We start from the raw sequence: 21,874 nt of genomic DNA on the forward strand, positions 1-21,874 counted from the left end.
AGACATGGTCTCTGCTCTCTTAGAATCTTCTTGGGAAGAGGATCAACAAAGAAGCTAGATAAAGGTAATTACAAGTTGTGCTAAGCAGAATGGAGCTGATAAATAGGGTGCAGCTATTTAGAATAGAGAAGGCTCTTCATGAAGAGACATTTAACCTGAGACCCAAGGAATGAGAGGAGACCAGCCCTGTGAAAAGCTGGGAAAGAGAAGGGAGACTGAGGGAACAGGAAGCCCAGAGACTCTGAGGTGAGTTTTATATGCTGAGGAGCTCAAAGAAGACCAGTGTGTATGGAAAAGGGGGAGGAGCAGGCAAGTCTATTGGAGAAGTAAATGGGGCAAGGGTGAGATGGGGGCAAATTATGCAAGGTCTCCTAGGCCACGGTAAGGAATTTAGACTTCATATTCTACATGCAATGGGAAGGCATGGAAGGGTTTTAAGCAGGGGAGTGATACGAGGTATATGTTTTAAAAAGCCCACTCGGGCTGCTGTATGGAGAATGCCTTGTAGGGACCAGGAATGGAGATAAGGTGATCAGTTAGGGACCTGTTGTGAGCTTCTGGAAGAAAGAGGATGCTGAGATGCACCATGGTGATAAAAGTGAGGCTGAAGACTGGTGGACAGATTCAAGCTATTTTTTGGAGGTAGAATTTATGTGACGTACTTGATGAATTGCCTATGTCTGGGGAGGGGGGATTAGAGCTCAGGACAATCCCCAGGTTTCTGCATAAGCGGTGGTACTGTTTCTGAGATGGGAGAAGGCTGCAGTAGGGAGAATTGAGTGCTGTTTTGAATATATTCCTTTTGAGATACCTCTTACCAGTGCTCCAATGTCATCACGCCCATAAACCCATTAGGAAAGACTTTCCGAAATAAAAATAAAAGAACAGCTGTTAAAGACAACTGAAATGTCTGGACTGAAGTATACACTCTATGTATTGTAAGTGAACTTAGACGGGTTTCTAGTGACTTTTTTTTTTTTTTTTTTTAACCTTAGTACTCATAATAGTCTAAGGCACACATCTGCTCTAGAATTTTGTTTCTACAATTGTTTTGCTCTCTTTGGAGGCTACTTAGTATGATTGTCTTTACTGTTCTGCCAATTGTTTTATACTGTGAATGCATATAGACTCATCAGTGGTGATTCAGACTCTCACCTGCCAGTTCTTTCAACATTAATAAGAGCAATTCACATGCACTGAGCTTACCATGTGGCATGCACTTTTCTAAGAGCATGACATGTGTTTGCTTATAAGCATACGTTGGAGATGTTGCAGGTTTGGTTCTAGATCATTGCAATAAAGTAAATACTATAATAAAGCAAGTCATTAATTTTTTTGGTTTCCCACTGTGTATAAAAGTTATGTTTATACTATATTGTAGTCTATTAAGTGTGCACATAATTATGTCTAAAAAAACCGTTACATACCTTAAGTGAAAAATACTTCACAGCTGAAAAATGCTAACCGTTATCTGAGTTTTCAGCAAGTCATAATCACTGATCACAAATCTCCCAAGTGAATATATTAATAACTAAAAAGTTGAAAATATTGTGAGAATATTTATTGTGAGAATATTGTGAGAAGTGAACAAATGCTATTGGAAAAATGTTACCTACAGACTTGCTCAATGCAAGTCTTGGCCCAAACTTTCAATTTGTAAAAAATGCCAATTTGCAAAACAAAATAATGCAAAGCATAATAAAATGATGTATGCCTGTATTTCAATCTTATGACAACTCTGTGAAGTTATTATTATTATTATTATTATTATTATCCTCATATTTAGGTGGTGAAACTGAGAAATAGAAAAATTTATTTACTTTTCCAGGTTCATGTAGCTAACAAGTTACAGAGCCAGAATTCTATCCTAGATTGTTAGGATATGTTATGTCCTAAGAGATACCAATCTCTTAACCATGAAGTTCTGTTGCTTCTTGAGAAGATGTCTGGAGAATAATCCACATGAATTTGCCATTATAAACCATTTTAATTGTCTAAGTCAGTGATTACAAAACTAGCTGCTCATCAGACTCACCTAGAGAGCTTGTTAAATTAAGATTCCCTGGTCCACACAGACCCAAAACACTGTTGAAACTGAGGCTTGGAGTCTGTGTTTTTAGCAAGTTTTCCAAGTGATTCTATTGTAGCCAATCCATGGAGTGACATTTAAGAATGAGATATAACTTGTGTTTTACTGCCTTCTCTCTTGAGAACAGACTTCCTTCTTAAAGTTCTATTATTTCCAGTTTCAGATATTCTCCTTGATTATAAGAGAGAAGCTCAACAGGAACCGGTAATTTTGCTTTCTGCATTCAACCTCTCAATTTATTCAAGGTACAATTTACAATTGAGGAATTGTACTTTTTACTTTCTGCTATTCATGAAACAAAAGGTCAAGATCTCTGTAAGATATTTTCAATAGCTCCAATATTTCACCACAAATGGCTATGTGATGTTTCCCATTTGATACAACTAAAACGAAGAATAAAGCCTTCATTTTATATTTTCTTGTCAGGAGCATCCTAATTTATCCAGAATAAGGAGCAATTTTGGATATTGTTCCCATTTTGTAATTTTCATACTTTTTAGTTCCAAAGAATGTAACTGTTAAAGTTTTTCTTCAGTCAAGACCTGGGCCCCAGCGAAATGGTGAAAGAGTCAAAGACTCTTACGGTTGTTTCAGTTAACTTTTCCATGCCACTCTCTAGTCCTCTTTCTCAGTGGTGGATCTGGACTTGACTTGGTGTGCTCTAAAAGGATGACTAAGCTTGGCTTACCTGGGACCAGGGGTTTCCTGGGATGTGGGATTTTCAGTGTTAAAACGAGGTCAGTCCCAGCACTGGGACAATTAGTCACTCTACCTGCAAAAGGACCAGCAGAAGGAAGGTTACACTTCTCGTCCATGTCCCTGAGGTACTCTCAGCAGGCATTGCAGAGTAAGAATAGGCTTACATTCTAAGTTTGAAGAGTAGCAGTTGTTAAATCTATGCTTGGGCAAACCACTGTTTGGTGGACCTGCTTGCAAAGGGCAGTCGAGAACTGAAGAAGTTATCCTGAGAGGACTCTTTTTTTTTTCTCTACTGAGAAATGAAATTCAGTTTCTTGGTGTGTATCCATGTGAAGGGTCTGGTAGAAACTTTTCTGTTTAACTTCAGGGCATTGCCATAGTTTGTTAAGCATTTTTAAATTTTTTTCTTAAAGTAAGGTCTACACCCAGTGTGGATCCCGAGATTAAGAATCACATGCTCTTCTGACTCAGCCAGCCACTTTCCTTGGTTCTTTGAGCCTCTTAACTGATGATCCTTTCACAGAAGATGGACAAATTTTTTGTGGGGGGCCTGATCTCTCCTCTGCTTCATCTTGAGAGTCTGGGCCTCTGTTTCTATTCTTTGCTGGTTGTATTTCCATAGCAAGAATTTGATGGGTAATAACTGAGCCCATTCATAAGGAAATAAGATTTTAAGCCCTTCTTACTCAATGCCAGAAAAATTGACAAGGTGTCATACAAAAGTGCTCAACAAATTCCTCTTTTTATGAATGAATCAAACATGGGCTAATTCATAAGCAGGTTTCTTCCTGGAATGAAAAGTGCAGTGCATCTTGGGAGAGTTCTTGGGAAAGTTCATCTCCTTGGGTGCTTTGGGGAAAATATTTTGACCCATATGTAGATTCTACCCCAGGGATGTAAGGAGTGGATGCTTAATGTTTGTTTGACTGACTATGCTTGAAAGCTTGGCTTTTGGCTTTACAGTGATGGATTTCTCAACATTTCTTCTCTATATGCTTTAAAGAGGTGATGTACGAGAGAGTAATGTTTAAATGGTAAGGGGCTGAAAGTCAGTTGGGAGATGCAAATGGGAAATCATCTGAGAAGCTAAATGTGGCATCTGAGGTAAATTTAGACCTCTCCCACGAAGAAGGTTGGAAACCCTTACTGGCATTTCTTATGTTACCCCGCAGTCACCCTCTCTCACTGCAGGGCAATCTCTTTTTGTAGAGTGTGTATCACAGGTTGAAAGTGTGTATTTATTTGTGTGTGCATCTGTTTAATATTCAACTTTCATTTAGCCCCCTCAGATCCTATCCCAGACCCTGTCCCACACACTTAAAAATGTTGGCTATCCTCCTCTAGTTCGCTAGTTACTTGGTTTATTCCTATTTGTGGAACCCTATACTAAGCCCCTCAAAATGGGAGTTTAAGTTTGTTTAAGAAATAGAGTTCATTAAGTCCCATAGAGTTTATTGTCTGAGTGTATTGAGGGGGTTGGGATGGTCTGGGCAGGGTGTTAACTCCTTGTGGGCAAGAGTTAGACATAAACTGAAGCTCTTCCGGAGCTGGCAGAGATTTTAGATGTCATCTTTTTAAACCTCCCTTCCCCTATAATTCAATAGATACATAAGCTTCTTCTCATTTTCCGTTTCTTCTCTTTGCAATAACTTTTCTACTTCTGCCCTTTCTCAACCTCTACCAAGTATGGCAGAAAGGGGGAATTGTTGGGCCTCACAGCAGAAAAGGGGCTGGGTCCCCTTACACTGAATTTCAGTCTCAGTTCATCCTCCCTCCGTCCCAACTCCCATATTCCCTTTCAGTATCTCTGACTCTAATTTCTACTGCTCCAGTTCAACCCTTCCTCGATGTACATCCAAATGCTACCTCTTCATTGGAGCCTTCAGATTAGAAACCACAGCTCTCACTTTTTATTTTCCATAACCCTTCAGTGTTGCTGATCAGATTCTAACTTGCACTGTACCCATTTGCCAGCATATGTCACCTCAACTGTGTTGTTGGAGACTTCAGGCCTGGGACATTGTCTTTCCTTCTTTGCTTCACCATCTGCGCTTAGCACAAGTCCTGGCACAGAGGGGTATAGTAAGTGCTCGTCTCAAACATTCTAATTTCCATTAATATACTCTTAAGATAGGCTGGTCTTCTGTGGGTTTTTCCCACTCATTTTTGTGGCCATTTATAGTTTCCACTTGCATCATTTCTTGGGAGTAATGAGTTCCATAATCATAAAACCTGTCATGGAAAATGACATTTTTATTTATTCCCTCTAGGTTTTCCTCTTTCCAGCTAGAGCCCGTGGTCTCCTAATGAAAGAGTGCGTTCATTGGATGGGCAGGCTTGTGATTCAGTAGACTTTAGTCTGCGCTGTTCAGTCTTGCTCAAAAATCTTAAGTCATCTGATTACCTGCCCCACAGTTCCTTCAGTCATTTCAATGGCTCTTCTCCAGTTCTGCAACTTCATGTTGTGTTTCGTCTTGTGGGTAGAGCCTTATACCAACAATGGCATAGAAATTGGGTAGGAAGAGGTGAAATACAGAACAGATAGAAGTTGAGATGGCATGTCCTCAAGGAGCTTGTAGGATTGTGAGGACACTAAATATTTGAACTATGGGTGCCTCTTCTCTTTCCTGAGCATTTTGGAGAATAAGCTATACATAGGTGTCCACAGCTAAAAAAGATACAAGCCTGAAATGGAGTTATTTGCCCCTACAATAGCAAAGAGGACTTACAGTTTCAACCTATCCTGGGAATGCAGGTTTTTAACAGTCAATCTGAATTTTCCTGATTAGCACCAGTGATGTATTTTTGTGATTAAAAATCCTGCTGGTCCTTTCCCCCACAAAAGCTGTCCTGGACTAAAACAGCCTTTCTTTTCTTTTGTTTTCTTTTTGCCTTCCTACTTCTTACAAAAACTTTTCTACAAAAACTTCCTTCCTTCCTACCCCCTCCTTCCTACAAAAACTTTCCACAAGGTACAACTCCTTAGAACATCTACTTGTTAGATGGGATTCTCCCAGATTCGTGAGTTGCTTAATAAAACTGATTAGATCTTCAAATTCACTTGGTTGAATTTCTTTTTTTAATACCACCATCATGTGGAAGTGAGTCTATCTGTATAATGTACTATCTGATTACATGTGTGATTGTACCATTTTAAATAATGACAACACCTACAGTAGCAATCCCTCACAAATCATCAATTTTTTATCAGGTAGGTGCTATGTACTTTTTTCAATTTGTTTAATTTTCCACAACAACACTGAAAGGTTGATATTATGTTTTCCATTTTACAATAAAGATGAGTAATCCTCAGAAAAGTTCATTAACCAGGCTAACTTCGTATCTGAGACAAATGGCAGGTGAAGTCACAATTTGAACTCAGATCTGTTTTAAATTCAAAGACCACAATCTTTCTAACATACAATAGAGCACTTTCCCCTTGGGAACTTAAATGGGAAAGCTGCACTTGAGGGCTTTTCTAGCAGAGATAAAGCTTTAAAGGGGACGTTTTTCCTGAAAAATCTTTCCTGGGTGGGCAGGACATTTGATGAGTTTTTAAGTCCTTTCATCTTGATCACAGAGTTAGCTTAATGGTAACTATCTTGAGGAGCTTGAGGAGTTCCCAAAATAAGTTAGACTCTTTGACTGAAATACATTTATTCTTTCAGGTCACTAGAGAACCATTTAGATAATATGAGAAACCAAATATTATGAAATCAATATGTGGATCAAAATACACTAGTAACATTGTAACCTGGAGGATAAAAACAAAGTTTAGCAGGATCATGTTCATCCGGGACACACTCAGATGGCTGAGGTCCACTCTCACTGGTTAGTGTCTCTATTGCACTAGCAGCTAAATGTTTTGAATATTATCCCTAGGTACTAGACATAATTCCCATCCTCACTGGAATTATAATCCAATTGGGAAAGTGAGATATAAACATATAAAACTTTATATAATGAAAACAAAGTTAGATAAAACCACAAATAATACTCTGTCCACCTCAATTTGCTTTACTCTGTCCACCTCAATTTACTTTACTTTTCTTCTGAATCTGTAACCACCAATGAACAAGTTTTAAATTTGCTTATTTTATTGTTCACTGCTATACCTTTAGGACCTACCACAGTGCTTGGTCCCATTGAACAAATGAATTAACATGATAAGTGCTTAAAGCAGAAAGTATGGCTAGAGTGGTCAGGAAGAGTGCCATGGGGGAGTAGAAACAGGAGCAGAATCTGGAAGGAAGAGGCAGTTTTGGAGAGAAGAGGTTGAGGTAGGGAGAATGATATGGACAATAGTGTGGAGTTTAGATAATATACGTCATGATAGGATTTGTGAATACTCTACTTTGGCTGGAACAAAGGGGGCCTTTGAAGGGACCGGATTACATCCAAAGACGTGATGCATAATCTATAAGAGCATTTAACTTGAGGAATGACTATAAAGCATGATGGAGGTGAAATCTGTAATGGTTAACACTGAAACTCTACCCTTTTATCCCCTTGCATAAAGAAATAGTGTAGATTAAAACATCATTTATAGGGAACAACAAATAGAGGTTACAGATCTTTCTGAGCTGATACTTAGAAAAAAATGTCACCCACATGAAATGTGCAAGTAAGTAGTGCTGATGGAGATTTTAGGGATGTTGCATGAGAATCTCATTTTTTAGATTGAGGTTCTGTTTTCTCTTGGCTTGTTGTATCATGACTTTTCCCCTTGTTGTATCATGGCTTTTCCATTTAAAATTGCACAAATTCAAACCGATTCAAAGACAGGCATGCGCACACATAATTGTGCATTTGCACAAGTATGAGTGAATATGTGCACACAGCACGTGCACACCCACACACATTTTCACACACACATGCTCAAGTTCCCAGGCACACAGCTTCCTTCAGCCTAGCTTCTATTTCCTCTCATCTGGCAGCTTTCAGAATAATCTCACCCACCTGTTAAATCAGAGAATGTCAAGTTTAATTTATAACAGTGAGTAGAAACAGGATGCTACAGAAAGCATTTTAATTAAAATCCTTTAATTGGATACATGCTTCTTGTGAAAAGGGAGCTGTGGAGAGGGCCTCTTTGTCGGCACCTTTCACTCCAGTTGCCAGAGACTGTTGCAGGAATGGCCTTGCAATTGGAACCAGTCCTCTGGAGCTGTGGGGGTGGGACAGGGGTGTGGAGGCCAAGAGAGGGAAATTGGGAGCAATAAGAAAAAAACCAAAGGGGTGAATGGCCACAGATTTTGTGCAGAGACACAGCTTTGGTGTTTTCCGGAGGCAGTTCTGCCGAAACCTACTGGTATTGTTTCTAGTTGGTTTCTCCTTAATCCTTTCATCATCCTTAGGATGGGATAGTTTCCAAGGGGAACCCGCAAATACCCCTGACTTCAGGCAATGGCTTAGGAAATCTTGACAGTGTAGGTCAATTGGCGATTGTGGGAGGTGGACAGATGACAGTATGGGGTTGGGGGAGGCCCAGCCTTTGCACCTGGGGTTCCTTAAGTGACAGCACTTAGCACTATCCAGCCCACACCACAAGAAAGAAAATGTTGGACTCAATTAGAGGCCAGTTTAAGGAAGGGACTGTGTGCTAAAGTGGGGGGCCCAGCCTGGAAACCATCCCAAGAACTCATGTGGGGTGACAGCAATAGAGTGTGCCAAGAGAGCAGAAAAGCATGGAAGTATTTTACTGGGAACAGTCAAAGTAGCTGAGAAAAGTGGGAACTGGAAGTAGTTTTAGTATCAGGTATATTGCCAAGGAAACAGAAGACCCTAAACGGAGCTCATTAAAGATAGGGGAGGGTGAATGGGTTTTTACCTTCTTGGTTTTGCTTCAACTTACTGTGCCAGAAGGTGATGCAAGAGGGTCTAACAACACTGATTCTTTCTTGGTAGCCAGTGCTATGTCCTCTTGGTAGAATGAAGAGACACACCTTGAAGGATTTTTAGATGTTATACATCCATGGCTACTGTTGGGCTCCTAAAGTCTCTGGTTGCTAAGGAAACAATGGTAGACCATTCTATTTGTTTCCAACTACTGGTTGCTGCTAGTGGTGTGCTGGTAAATGTTTAACAACTGGCTCCTGGGTGGGGAGCAAAGTCTGATTTGTACCATTTTCCAACGTCCATGCTGTAAATATTTCCACCATGGCTGATTTTAAGATACTGATGGTTTAACAACCAGTTGGACAAATTCCTGAACTTAAAAAATCAGCCATTACAAGCCAGTATGAGTTGGGTCCAACACACCACTGGTTTCTTCTTGCGCTGTTAAGCTTTCTTGTAAGAGGTGTTTTGTTTCCACTTCCATTGTCTTTATGATTGCCCATATGGCTTACTTTGGCCAATGGAATATAAGTGGATAACACAAGCCATATCCAATCCAAGTTTTAAATGGGCTTCTATGATTTGGCCCTGCTACCTCCACCCGCTCTGAGCTTCTGTCCTTTACTTTGAGAATAATGTGTCCCAGGTAGTGGCTTTTTATTCAGCCTGGGCCTAGCATGAAAAAACACATGGAGGTTCCTAAATTGAGCTGTTCTCAGCATAGTCTCACAGAGTCACAGCCAAGCCGCAACTTCGTGTAATACGAGCAAAGAAATGAATGTTTGTTGTAATAAGGTACTAAGATTTGGGAGTCTGATCTTGACCTAATCAACAAACATCGACCAACAATTGGCACATAGTAAATACTATGGAATTATATCTAGGTTATGTAAAGGGATTAGAGGTTTTTAGTTCTGAGAGAAACCTCAAAGTACAATCATTTCAACAATCATATGATGTTTTTCTGTTTTAATTGTCCTCTTTATAAATGAAAATCTCTCCAGTGTTTGGGATCTTGGTCTTAGTATCTCTTGAACAAGTTCATGGCATCTCTGACAGCTCTGAGTGTTGGAAGATTCTTCCCTCTATGAACTAGAAGCCTTTTCCTTTTTGCAGGAATCTAGTATCCTTAGTCCTATTGCAAGGAAACATGGAAAGTGTCATTATTCAGAAAAATGTAAACCTAGGATTTTTTACCCATTCAAAGTATAATCAGTTCAAGAGTGTGAATGAAATAAAGATTTTTCCAGACCAAAACCAACCAACCAACCCCCAAAAAAAAAACCTCCCAAAACACTCCACTGGGCTTGATTTTGAGTCCTGTCATCACCCTGGCTCATCCTTTCTGAGCATCTATAACTTGTATAAATTGACATGAATGACTTATTGGAAGTACAGAAGACTATCAGACTCAGAAATAGCCCCAAGAAATGGGAAGCTGTAATGTTGGTACACTTCAGGCAATATGAGACAAAGCTATAGACCCATGAAAGGGAACAGCTGAAATGCAAATCCCTGTGTAAAGGTAGTATCTGGAAGAGTAGAGATGAGGAGATCACCCAGAATGCAGCACAGGTATATGAAAGGATAGAAAATATGAACAGGAGGTTAAGAAACATGATGTTTAGACTTAAAAGGATAATATATATCTACTAGGAGTTCAAAAGAGAGAAAGGGGAGAGATTAGGGAAATTTATCTCTATTCAAAGACAAATAATAGCTAACTTTTTTTCAGAATAAAAACTCCAAATGTGAGCACCTGTTTGAAGAAGTACAATGAGACTTGAGTAAGACCAAGAAAAATATGTTCATACCCTACAAGTTTTACATACAGTAAAACCATATTACAGAGAGTAAAAGAAATGGCTAATTGTAACCAGAGACTGAAGAAGTTGCCTAAAAGAAAAATTGGATAAAGAGATTAGTAGATTAAAATCCTTAAAGAGCTAGGAAAAAAAAAAAAACCCAGAAATTGTTTCAGCCTAGAATTCTAAAGTTTTATTCAAGAGTGAAGACTGACCATTCGTAGAAGACATTTTTTTTTTTTGGAAAGAAGGAACTCAGAAGGAAAAGAAAGCCGTAAGAAGAACTTAAGGTCCATGTATGCAATGGTATATTACTCAGCAATCAGAAAGGATGGATACCCACCATTTGCACTGACATGGACGGGACCGGAGGGGATTATGCTAAGTGAAATAAGTCAAACAGAAAAAGACAATTATCATATGGTTTCACTTATTTGTGGAACATAAGGAATAGCATGGAGGATATTAAGAGAAGGGAGGGAAAACTGAAGGGGATGAGAATCAGAGGGGGAGATGAACCATGAGAGACTATGGACTCCGGGAACCAAACTGAGGGTTTAAGAGGGGAAGGGGGTGGGTGGATGGGTTACCCTGGTGATGAGTATTAAGGAGGGCATGTGTTGCATGGAGCACTGGGTATTATATGGAAACAATGAATGATAGAACACTACATCAAAAACTGATGATGTACTGTATAGTGACTAACATAACATAATAATAAAAAAAGAACATAAAACAGATGAATTAGTAAACATGTAGATTTTAAAAACTTGCACAATATGGGGGGTAGGTATCACAGTTAAGGACTTATGTCCTGCGTTTTTCTGAAGGACACAGATATCAATTTTAGACTTTATTTCAAATATACATGTTAAAAATGGAAGGTACCCTGAAAAGAATAGTGGTAAAAGGTGTAACATTCATACCAGTAGAGAAATTAAAAAGTGGAAACCCAAATCACTGTATTTTTGATAAAAGTATAAAAACATTGAGAAAAAGAGCACATACCAACCTTAGGTTATTAGTTATTTCCTAGAAGGAAGGGAAAGGAACGACATATAGTGAAGTGGGAGGGAAATTTATCAAACATGTTTGCAACCTTGTATTTATTTAAAAAAAAATTGGAAGCAAATGTTAATGTGTTAAGTCTGGGGAGTGTATATTTTGGCCTCTGCAACATTAATTTTTTTTTACCTTTTGTATGCTTCCACTTTTCACAATTAAAAATTCTAATAATGAAGAGTAAATCCAAATGGCTAAAAATATTACAACAATGTTAAAATTCACTAGTAGAAAAATACTAATTTGATAATATGAGATATTAAATTGAGACTGTCCATCAGATAGGCAAAAATTTAAAAGAGCTCTAGCAAGAACTGCTGAAAGAGATGCATGGAAAAAGATAGTCCTTTCTAGTGGAAGCATTATGACTTTGTCAGAAATTAAAATAAAGATAACCTCCTTTTGCAATTTTAGGTCTAGGAATCTACCTCATCAAAATAAAGGATATTTATTTATTATGTTTATGTTTGTATGAGCAAAATATGGAAACAAAACAAACAACCATCCAGTTGTATATTCACATACTTATATGTAATACATTTAAAAAAGAATGAATTAAAGGTATATCAGTTGAATGTTTTTCATAAAGAATTGCATAAAAAATGTATATAGTACGATCCCATTCTTTGAAAAAATCAGAAGATTCCTTGTGTGTGCACATATATGTATATATCCATATATGCCTTATATATTACATGAAGCTAGATAAAAAGAGTACAAAGTGGTGATAAACTCTGGCTTCCTTGGTGTGAGTAAAGATAGTCTGGATCCAGATGGGTAGAGAAGGGAAAGATGAAAGGAAGGAAGGAAGATCCCTTAAAAATAATCAGTGTGGCTTAGTAGGAAGAACATGCAACTCTTGATCTTGGAAACATGAATTCAAGCCCCACATTGGGTAGAGATTAGTTAAATAAATAAATAAATACATAAACTTAAAAAAGAAGCCAGTGTACTTGATAATCACATTTATGCATTTATGTAAAAAATATTTATACATACAGAATTCATATATATTATCATAAAGTTAAAATCAAAGAATTAAATGACGAAAAGATTAAAACAGTAACTTTACGTAACTTGTTTGGCAGGCATTTCTCTTCTTGTACATCAGTGGTCATTATGATCTGACTTTTTATTTTTTAGTCTCTTATCTTGTCACATTGTGTTTCCTGTTGGAGCCGCTCAACAATTCTCTTCTCCCACTCTGAGCACTGTTGCTCTTTTATCTGGAATGTCTTCTTTACCAAGTTGAAGGAATGTACCTATTTATATGGGAATGAACTGAATTAAATTGATAAAATTTGCTATGTGGTTGAGAAACTGAATTTAGAGAGGCAATTTGGACCAAAGTCAACAATGAAGCCACTGAAAAGGAATAGGTCATGTGATTTGTGACCAATGGAAGAAGTGGGGCCAATGAGAAGTGCAGTCAGATAAACCGGGTGAAGCTGATTATAAGGTGTCTGGAAAGGAGTGTTTACCAGAGAGCTGCTGTTTGTTTTCAGAGAGTGGAACTACAGCATCAAAAGAAGAATTTCAGGAAGACTTGTCATCAGTGGTACTCAGGACTAGGAAGAAGCTGAGCAGTGCTGGTAATTCAGATACTGACGTATGAAACACTGGCATAAGGGAAGGAGAGGAAGGACAATGTGAGTGGCAGTTAAGGGATAACTGGTAAGAGTCTACAATTGTCTGGATATCATGGGAGGAGTTCAGGAACAAGTCCAGCATGACTTCACTTGACTTGAGTAATTCAGAAGAAGTTGGTATTACTGGTTTAGAATAATTAGGTATGTAACAAATGCACACTGGTTAATTGTAAATAACACACTTACTGCAGTGTGACATTGATATTTATAATTCAATTCACCCTCACAGAACTGCCTTTGATCTCTCTAACAAGAGGCAGGTAGTGTGAACTCACGTGCTGATTTCACATACTCTAATGGGGTGCTTTCATGCTTTACTCTAGTTCACACCGATCTTTGCCCTATGCAGAGGTCATTTAAAAATACTTCTTTTCTTCAAGATTGTGCAAAGATCAGCTTTCAGAGGCAGAGTTTTCTTTCAAAACATCATGAATTTCAAAAGTTGTGCTTTCATGCTCTGGTTATTTACTTTCCTACTAGTTGCTGTCCTAATTTATGCATATTCAGAAATACTGGCAAGGGGTTTTCCTTCAACGTGGAAGTGTTTTGTTAGTTCAAATGTTATTTTCTATAGGAGTGGGAGGGTTTTATACACATGCCTGGGTAAGTGTTGTCTAGAATGCTCTGTGCTGGTAATTATGGTACAATCCTTTCAGATGTCCTCTTGGCTGTGGTATCAGAAATAAAAGGTTATTCAGTTAGTGTTTTGGTCAGAGATTTGTGTAAATGATTTAATTTTCACCTAAATGTGGTTTACATCTATCTAGTGGAAATTTATGTAATTAATACAGGAATATGAACAATGTTGATGACCCACCTAACAGTATAGAACAGAAATCCATTTGGAGGTACAATTAATCCTAATTGCTCTTACTCTTGGATCCTCTCTTTTTACCAGGGACAGGTAGCTCTCAGTGGAAAAAGATCTGGGGGAAATTCTATGAATAAAATTCTAAAGCATTTATTCTATGAATAAAATTTCTAGCAATTCAAATAATATTTGCAGAAGTGTGGGTCTCATCTGGAGATTTTACAACTTCCAGAGAGGTCTTTTTCCTGCCTGAGCTTCCTTTATGGAGATAGAATAGTTATTTCTACTGACACATGTTTTTATGATCTAATAAATACTTGAAGCTGGAACCCTTAGGAAGAGATTTTTTTTAAGGGAAAAATGGCAAGATTTCGTCTTATGATAAATTTTTTTTTTTTAATCAAAGGTTGATATTTACTCCAATTCTGAACAATCATACAACAGCTACTTTTACCCTTCCAGGTGCTGAGTTGGGTTATTCCTTTTAAATTCAGGATGGATGTCCACACAATCAAAATGTGTAACTTCGGACCAGAGAGCCATTTTTTTCCCCCCTGAAGCATGCATTACATATAGAATACTCACACTGTGTGCAAAAACATTGTCTCTACATGAACACATAGGTCTGTCTGATTAAAGTGAGGTGACAATGTGGGGTCATAAACAAGATGACATCCCACATAGACTTCTATTTTCTAGGTTTTTAATTCTGTATGCCCTCCCTTAGATCTATGATTCTTGTGGTATTATCTTGAGAGGCTTCCAGGTAGCCTGGAGATTGGAGTCAGGTAGCATTGATATTTTTAATAATATAATATTTGATGCTACTGTCCTGAATTTAAGATTTACTTCTGATGTTTAATGAAATATAAACGTCTTACTGGGTCACACCAAAGCTAGCACTCAACATTTTATTGGGATTTTTCTCACAGTATATGATAACCAGCAGGTTTTTAAATCCTGCTGTGGTCCACAGGCTTAATGACCAGAATTATTATTTTTTTTAAAGATTTTATCTATTCATTTGATAGACAGATCACAAGTAGGCAGAGAGGCAGGCAGAGAGAGAGAGAGGAGGAAGCAGGCTCCCCACTGAGCAGAGAGCCCGATGTGGGGCTCGATCCCAGGACCCTGAGATCATGACCTGCGCTGAAAGCAGAGGCTTAACCCTCTGAGCCACCCAGGCACCCCTAATGACCAGAATTCTTGAGTCAGACTAAGATGCACCTTTTATGGAATCTAAATTTAAAAGTTAGTTTTAGTTTTCATAGGCTTATTGACTAATGTCCATAGTAATTTCTAAGATATGTCAGTATTCTGAGATACTTTGAAACTCATAGTGAGTGCATTGGACAAAAATTGAAGGCATTATGGAGAGCTATCTCACCTATTCTTATCCATTCCACGATGCCCAGCATGGATACAGACAAAGGAAAGATAATTTTACTTCTAAGAGTTTTCCCTATAAACATTATTTACTCTTTTGCTCCCCCCTAGCAACACTGTTGTGTCACCTACATCGCTTTGTCATGTCCCAAGGGAACTTAGCCAACATCAGAGGAAGTTGATTCCCACTTTCTACCAAAATAGATATATCTAGGCAACGTCAAAGCAAATTGATTAAAATTTTAAAAACTTCCGTCCGTGGAACAGGTCTTTTTGAAATCCAGTGCTTTGCTGCATCTGTTCTTTTTGCTTTCCTTCTCTCTACCTCATTTAGCTGGTAGGTATGACCATTAAGGAGAATGTTTAATTTTCAAATCTAAAAAAGCCTAACTCTTTTAATTAGGAGCTTCAAAAATAGTGATTCAAAGGGGCACATGCACCCTAATGTTTATAGCAGCGTTGTCTATAATAGCCAAAATATGGAAAGAGCCCAGATGTCCATCAACAGATGAATGGTTAAAGAAGAAGTAAGATATCTATATCTATCTATATCTATATCTATATCTATATCTATATCTATATATAAAATGTTACTCAGCCATCAAAACGAATGAAATCTTTCCATTTGCAATGTCCTCATTAGAGTTTATTACGCAAAGTGAAATAAGTTAGTCAGAGAAAGACAAATACCCTATGATACCACTCATATGTGGAATTTAAAAAGCAAAACAGATAAACATAGGGGAAGGGAAGGAAAAATAAAATTAGCTAGAAACAGAGGGAGGCAAACCAGTAGAGACTCTTAGCTCTAGGAAATAAACTGAAGGGGTGGGTGGGGGGATGGGGTAACTGGGTGATGGGTATGAAGGAGAGCACTTGATATAATGAGCACTGGGTATTATATACAACTGATGAATCACTAAATTCTACCCCTGAAACTAATAATATATGTTAACTAAATTGAATTTAAAAAAAAATAAGGGCTCTTCATAGCCACATCTTTCCCTCCTGGAAGATCTCAAAGAACTTTAAAATTTTCACTGTGATCAAATGTAAACTCTCATTATTAGAATCAGAATCATTTCACTATCCACTACATATGTCTAAATTAGAGGTGGAAAAGTGGCAGCTTAAACCTGTGAGGCTTCCCAGCGCTTGAAGATAGAGAATGAAGAAGAATTCTGTATCCTATTCCCTAAATGGTTTCAAGAAACAGAGCTGGAATATGTTGTTGCCAGATTGGATCTGCCTAGCTTTTTAAACTAGTATTTCCCTATCAGTAAGAGTTAAATCAAATACTCAAGGTCATACATTTAGGGTCTTGTGGCTTACGTTTCCAAGGAGAAAAGGGTTGCTCTAGCTACTTACGATCACCCTCACTCAGGAAGTATGTTGGTCCAGAAGCAATTCAGAAGCAGATTTCATGCAGTCATACATAGAGGAGGGCTGTTTGGTGCGAAGTGATGGGAAGAGTTTAGGGCTCCAGGTAGAAAGACTTGGGAGTCCTTCAACATGTGTGAACACAAAGTGTTGTAGATGAACTCCAGGAAATTGAGTCTCATACATATAGATGGACAAAATCCAATTAAATGGGAAGTCTTGGACCTGGGATCTTTCCTTAAAGTTCACGTAATTTGGTGTCTACTCTCTGTATTTTTTCCATGATGTTCCTTTAATTGAAAGTGATACATCATTCTGTCAAAAAGTTTGAAAATATTAAAAAACAAATAACTCTTTATTCCACTATCTGGATTTAATTGTTACAAATATTTGGATAAATATCTTTGTAGGGTTTTACATGCATATGAAGAAAAGAAGGAAGACGGAAGTCCTCTGTATTTGTGATCTGACCAGGCGTAAGGAGGTAGAAGGTGATCTTCACTGTCATCCAAATATAATATTTTCTTTAATAGGATAGGAGTTTGGGAGCTAGGACATATTGCTGATAGTAATTTACAATGAATTACCTGGAGAATTTTCTCAGTTCCTCCATTCCCTATAATAAACCTGCTTTGTGATTTTGTAAATATTTGTATATCAGGGCTTGATCAGAATAAAAACAAGACAGGAATAGTTTGAAGCTTTGAAATAATGGAGAAATTATGATTTTATTTATTTGAAGACTTGGTCAATTTTTTTAAAGATTTTATTTATTTATTTGAGAGAAAGAAAGCATGCATGCCCAAGTGTGGTAGGGAGGGGGAGAGAGAAGCAGACTCGCCACTGAGGAGGGAGCCTCACATGGGCAGGATTTTATTTAGTGTAGATAAACATCTGTATAATTATTTAACCTTCTGACATATCAGTCTTTTACCCTTATTTTCTTATTTCCTTTCCGTTCTTTTGAAAGGGAAGGTGGTGAATAGAAGGTTTTGTGAAATAGTACCATTTTAGAGGGGTTCCAATTTCAAACTAAACCATATCTGCCTCTTACATTTAGCATTCAGACTTTATGTATCCTTTTCAGCTCTGTTCATCTGTCTAAAAGGAATACTTGGTAGGTACTTCTATTTTTACCATTTTACCCACAGTGAATTTGGCTGTAACAATCATAATTAATCAAGAAGACAACAGAGATAATGTGTTGATGACAGCTTAAGCTAATTATAAAACCTCAGAGATGCCCCTAAGGGTCTTATTTTTATCAGATTCTTATTATGCTAAACTGAATCAAGATGTTCACTCATCATTTCAGGTGCGGGTAAATGTGCTAAATGGTGTGGAATTTTATGACTATAAAAGGTCAAATTTCAAGAGTTTTCTTTTTAAAGGAAATTTCATGGAATTTAAAATGTGAAGTCCAATCATACTGAATTCATTGGCAACCAGACCTGCTTAAAGGTGAAACCTCATTTCCCCAGGGGTTTCAAGTGAGAGAGGAGAAAGTCCCCTCAGGTTGCTCCCCCTTCTGCCAGGTTTCAGTTATAACAGAGAATCTTTTCACAAAATATAGTCAATTTATACTTCAGGAATTTAAAACATATTTCATTGGCTCATCTGGACACTGGAAAATCTTATATTCTTTCCCAAATGACTTGGCACATTAGTTTGGCACACACTGAGAACTCACACACCTGGCAAGCCACCTCGACTTTCCTGATGCTCAGAAGGAGGTCTCCAAACCTGCAAGCATTTTGGATGGTAAGTTGTGTTCAATGTGCCCAAGTCCAAGAAGCATGAAAACAACCATTCACATTCAGAGATGGGGATATGCGGGGCTAAAGTCAGGGGGAGAAGAAAGACAGAGGCTCAAAAAAGAAAAGAAAAAGAGATAAAGATATACTCATACTCTTCAGTCAAGGTTTAATAAAGTCAAAGACTTGTCCCAGTGAGTTTATTCTTGATTTCATAATTTTTCATTTTCAGATATTCAGTCATCCTTTGTGACTAACTTGAAGTCAGATTTCTTGTAAAATCTGGGAATAATGCTGGTCTAATTTTCTAACATTAAATAATACAAAACCAATGGTTTCTCTGGTGGGGCCACAATTCTGCAAACACAGGCAAGATCTATGACTTGATACTTAGAGCTGTTTCTATTAGCTGTGACTCAGCTGTTGACTTCACAACCGCTAGGGGACTTTGAAAGTGTGGGGAGCTAGAGGACTCTTGGACATGCAGACCCAATGTAATAAAAGTATCTAAGGACATTGTCCATGCTCCATAGTAATGATTCTTTATGGCATATGGAAAATGTCCAATACAGTGCCTGGTACATAGTAAAAACTCAGTAATATTGGATCCCTTATAATCATCATCATTGAAAATGGGATTCAGCACCAGGGGTAACTTGGCACTTCAGCACTAGGAATAAATTGTTTCTTGCCAAATTTTGATTACTGAACTCCTGAAGGTTCTAGAGGGGATATGTCTTTGAATCAATATGGATAATAGCACAGAAGTCACTCAATTATTTGTTGAAAAAATGAGTGAACTAATACATGAATGTATGAATGACTGAAATCAGAGCTTCTGTGGGAGCACAGTAAGGCAAGAAGATATTTTTTCCCCCAAGGCTCTAGTTTCTCTTGGACATGTTTTAAATTTGCTCTGCATGTGGAAATAGAAAAATATCTATCTTATCTGTGGGGATCAGTAGGGACTAGCAGGAAGTTGGGAAGAGAAAAGGGAGGTGTCTTAGTAGAAATCAGGGCCAGTTAGGAAAGATAGGGGAAAAAAATGCTCAGAATCTAGATGAATCATGGGTATAGGGCTAGATTTTAGGGTTTGCAAAGTAGGTTTTTCATAGACTGTAGAGTAGCAGGCCACAGTTAAGGGGCAGAGTCATCTTACGTTGCATTAACCCACTGTTTTATTTATTATTTATCTACCTTTATTCACTTTATAAATCCTTGTTGAGTATTTATCATATGTTAGGTGTTTCATTACTTACCAAGACACAACAGTGAGCAATACATGGTCCTTTAAAGTCTAGTTGAAGAAAGAAGATAAGGGAAACCGTTTTAAATTCTTTTGCTCCTACATCCAGTTTTGCATTCCATAGTGTTTTGCCAGAGACAAATATTTCACAAGTAGTGTCTCCTTTGTGAAAGGCTCCGCTGAGGAAAACACTCTTATCTAGGCTAGCACTCTAATTAAGAACTTTTCTTTTTCTTTGTGTGTTTGTATAATTCCTAACTTAACTGTATAAATGAATTTTCCTCTAAAGCCAAAATATAAAACATTTGGTTGCACGGTGTAGTATGTGGGCAAAACTGTCCACAAGAACACTCACTGGTAATTACAAAAATGATATCTTGTGGCCATGGCTAACAAGGCGAAAAGAGATGGAAGCAGTTTTTTTTTTTTCTTTTTTCTTTTCTAGCAGAGAGAATGTGGTAGCATATTTGGTTCTGGCAGGGAAAAGGGAGACATGAAAAAGGAATTAAATCCACACTTTAAAAAATTATAGCCTGTGAGCTATATATCTTAAGTCATAATTAATTCAAGTAGGAATTATTTCCTTGGAATGTTTTTTAGGTATTTAGGAATGATCTTGAGCAATATTTGGTACAACCAAATTGCAGAACCTTGGAAACATTCAGACACCCCTCCATATTTCTTGAAGCTCATTGTCATGGGACTTGACCTAAAAACACTCTTTATACAGCCAGATTTTAGCCATTTGTGGGATTACAGGACAAAGTTGATATATTTTTTTTCCTGGCCATTTGGGACACTTCCAGGTGGTATAAAGGAACTAGAAGCATGGCAGCAGTAATTTATTTTTGGTCCAAGTGTGGTTTTACAAATGCATTTCCACAGAACTCCATGCCATCTTCTCTATCTCTGTCCTCCTGTTGATACTGCCTTATGTAGAGCTATTAAAATTTTAACACAGTAGAGCAGCATGCATGGAGAGACCACTCATCAAAATGCAAAAATAACAGAGTCCCTAAAAATGTACATCTCTTTCAATTACTAGTTCCTAATTGCATTTTATTTTAAGACCCGTTACTGTTCTTTGGCTACTATATCCTACTTTCTGTAATTCTCTCTTTGAACTACAGTAGGATAAGTGTGGGTCCTGGAAAAATGGTGATGTCAGTGATTTGACTTCCACTTCCCTGGAAGCCTTTTTTAGAAGAGTCTTTCCATTTCTATTTGTGCTCAACCTCTATGAAAGTTTCTTCTCAGGGAAAAAATCTGTCAGCAATCATTCACACCTTGATGCAAATTTAGACCAATACGTTACCCTTCCCTGGGGTATATGCACTTTAAGATTTTCCTCTAAATATATAACAGCATTTTGCCTGTTTCTAGAGGAATTTAAGCTCTATTCCATCAAGCAGTGGGACTGGTATTTTACTAGGGAAGAACCTTCCTAGATGTCCCTGGTATTCTACCAGGCAGCTCTTATGTGTAAGGCTGCTTCTTCCCATAAACTGTACTTCATTTCCCAACTTGGATACAGATTAAAGGCCTGAACTCACACTGACCAAGATGCAATGGTGCAGCCACTGTGAAAAACAGTATGGAGTTTTCTCTAAAACTTAAAAATAGAACTATCCTATGATCCAGTAATCACACTAGTGGGTATTTATCCCCCAAACTACAAAAACACTAATTCAAAGGGATACTTGCAACCCTGTTTATTGTAGCCTTATTTACAATAGCCAATGATAGAACCAGCCCAAGTGTCCTCTGATAGATGAATGGATAAAGAAGAAGTGGTTTATATACATAATGGAATATTGTTCAGCCATAAAAAGAATGGAATTTTGCCATGTGCAAAGACATAGATGGATCTAGGGAGTATTATGCTAGTTGAAATAAAGTCAGAGTAAGACATATACCACACGATTTCACTCATATGTGGAATTTAAGAAACAAAACTAATGGGCAAAGGAAACAAAGAGAAAGAGGCAAACCAAGAACCAGACTCTTAACTATACGGAAAAAACTGATCGTTACCCAAGGGGAGGTAAATGGGGAGATGGGGGAATAAGGGAGAAGAAGGGGGGGGGAAAGACCGGATTCCATTTTGGGAATACTCTTGCTCTCTTTCCGATTGCTCATCCTGGAAAACGTCAGC

Source organism: Mustela erminea, chromosome 10, assembly GCF_009829155.1.
Source record: "Mustela erminea isolate mMusErm1 chromosome 10, mMusErm1.Pri, whole genome shotgun sequence".
Taxonomy (NCBI): Eukaryota; Metazoa; Chordata; class Mammalia; order Carnivora; family Mustelidae; genus Mustela; species Mustela erminea.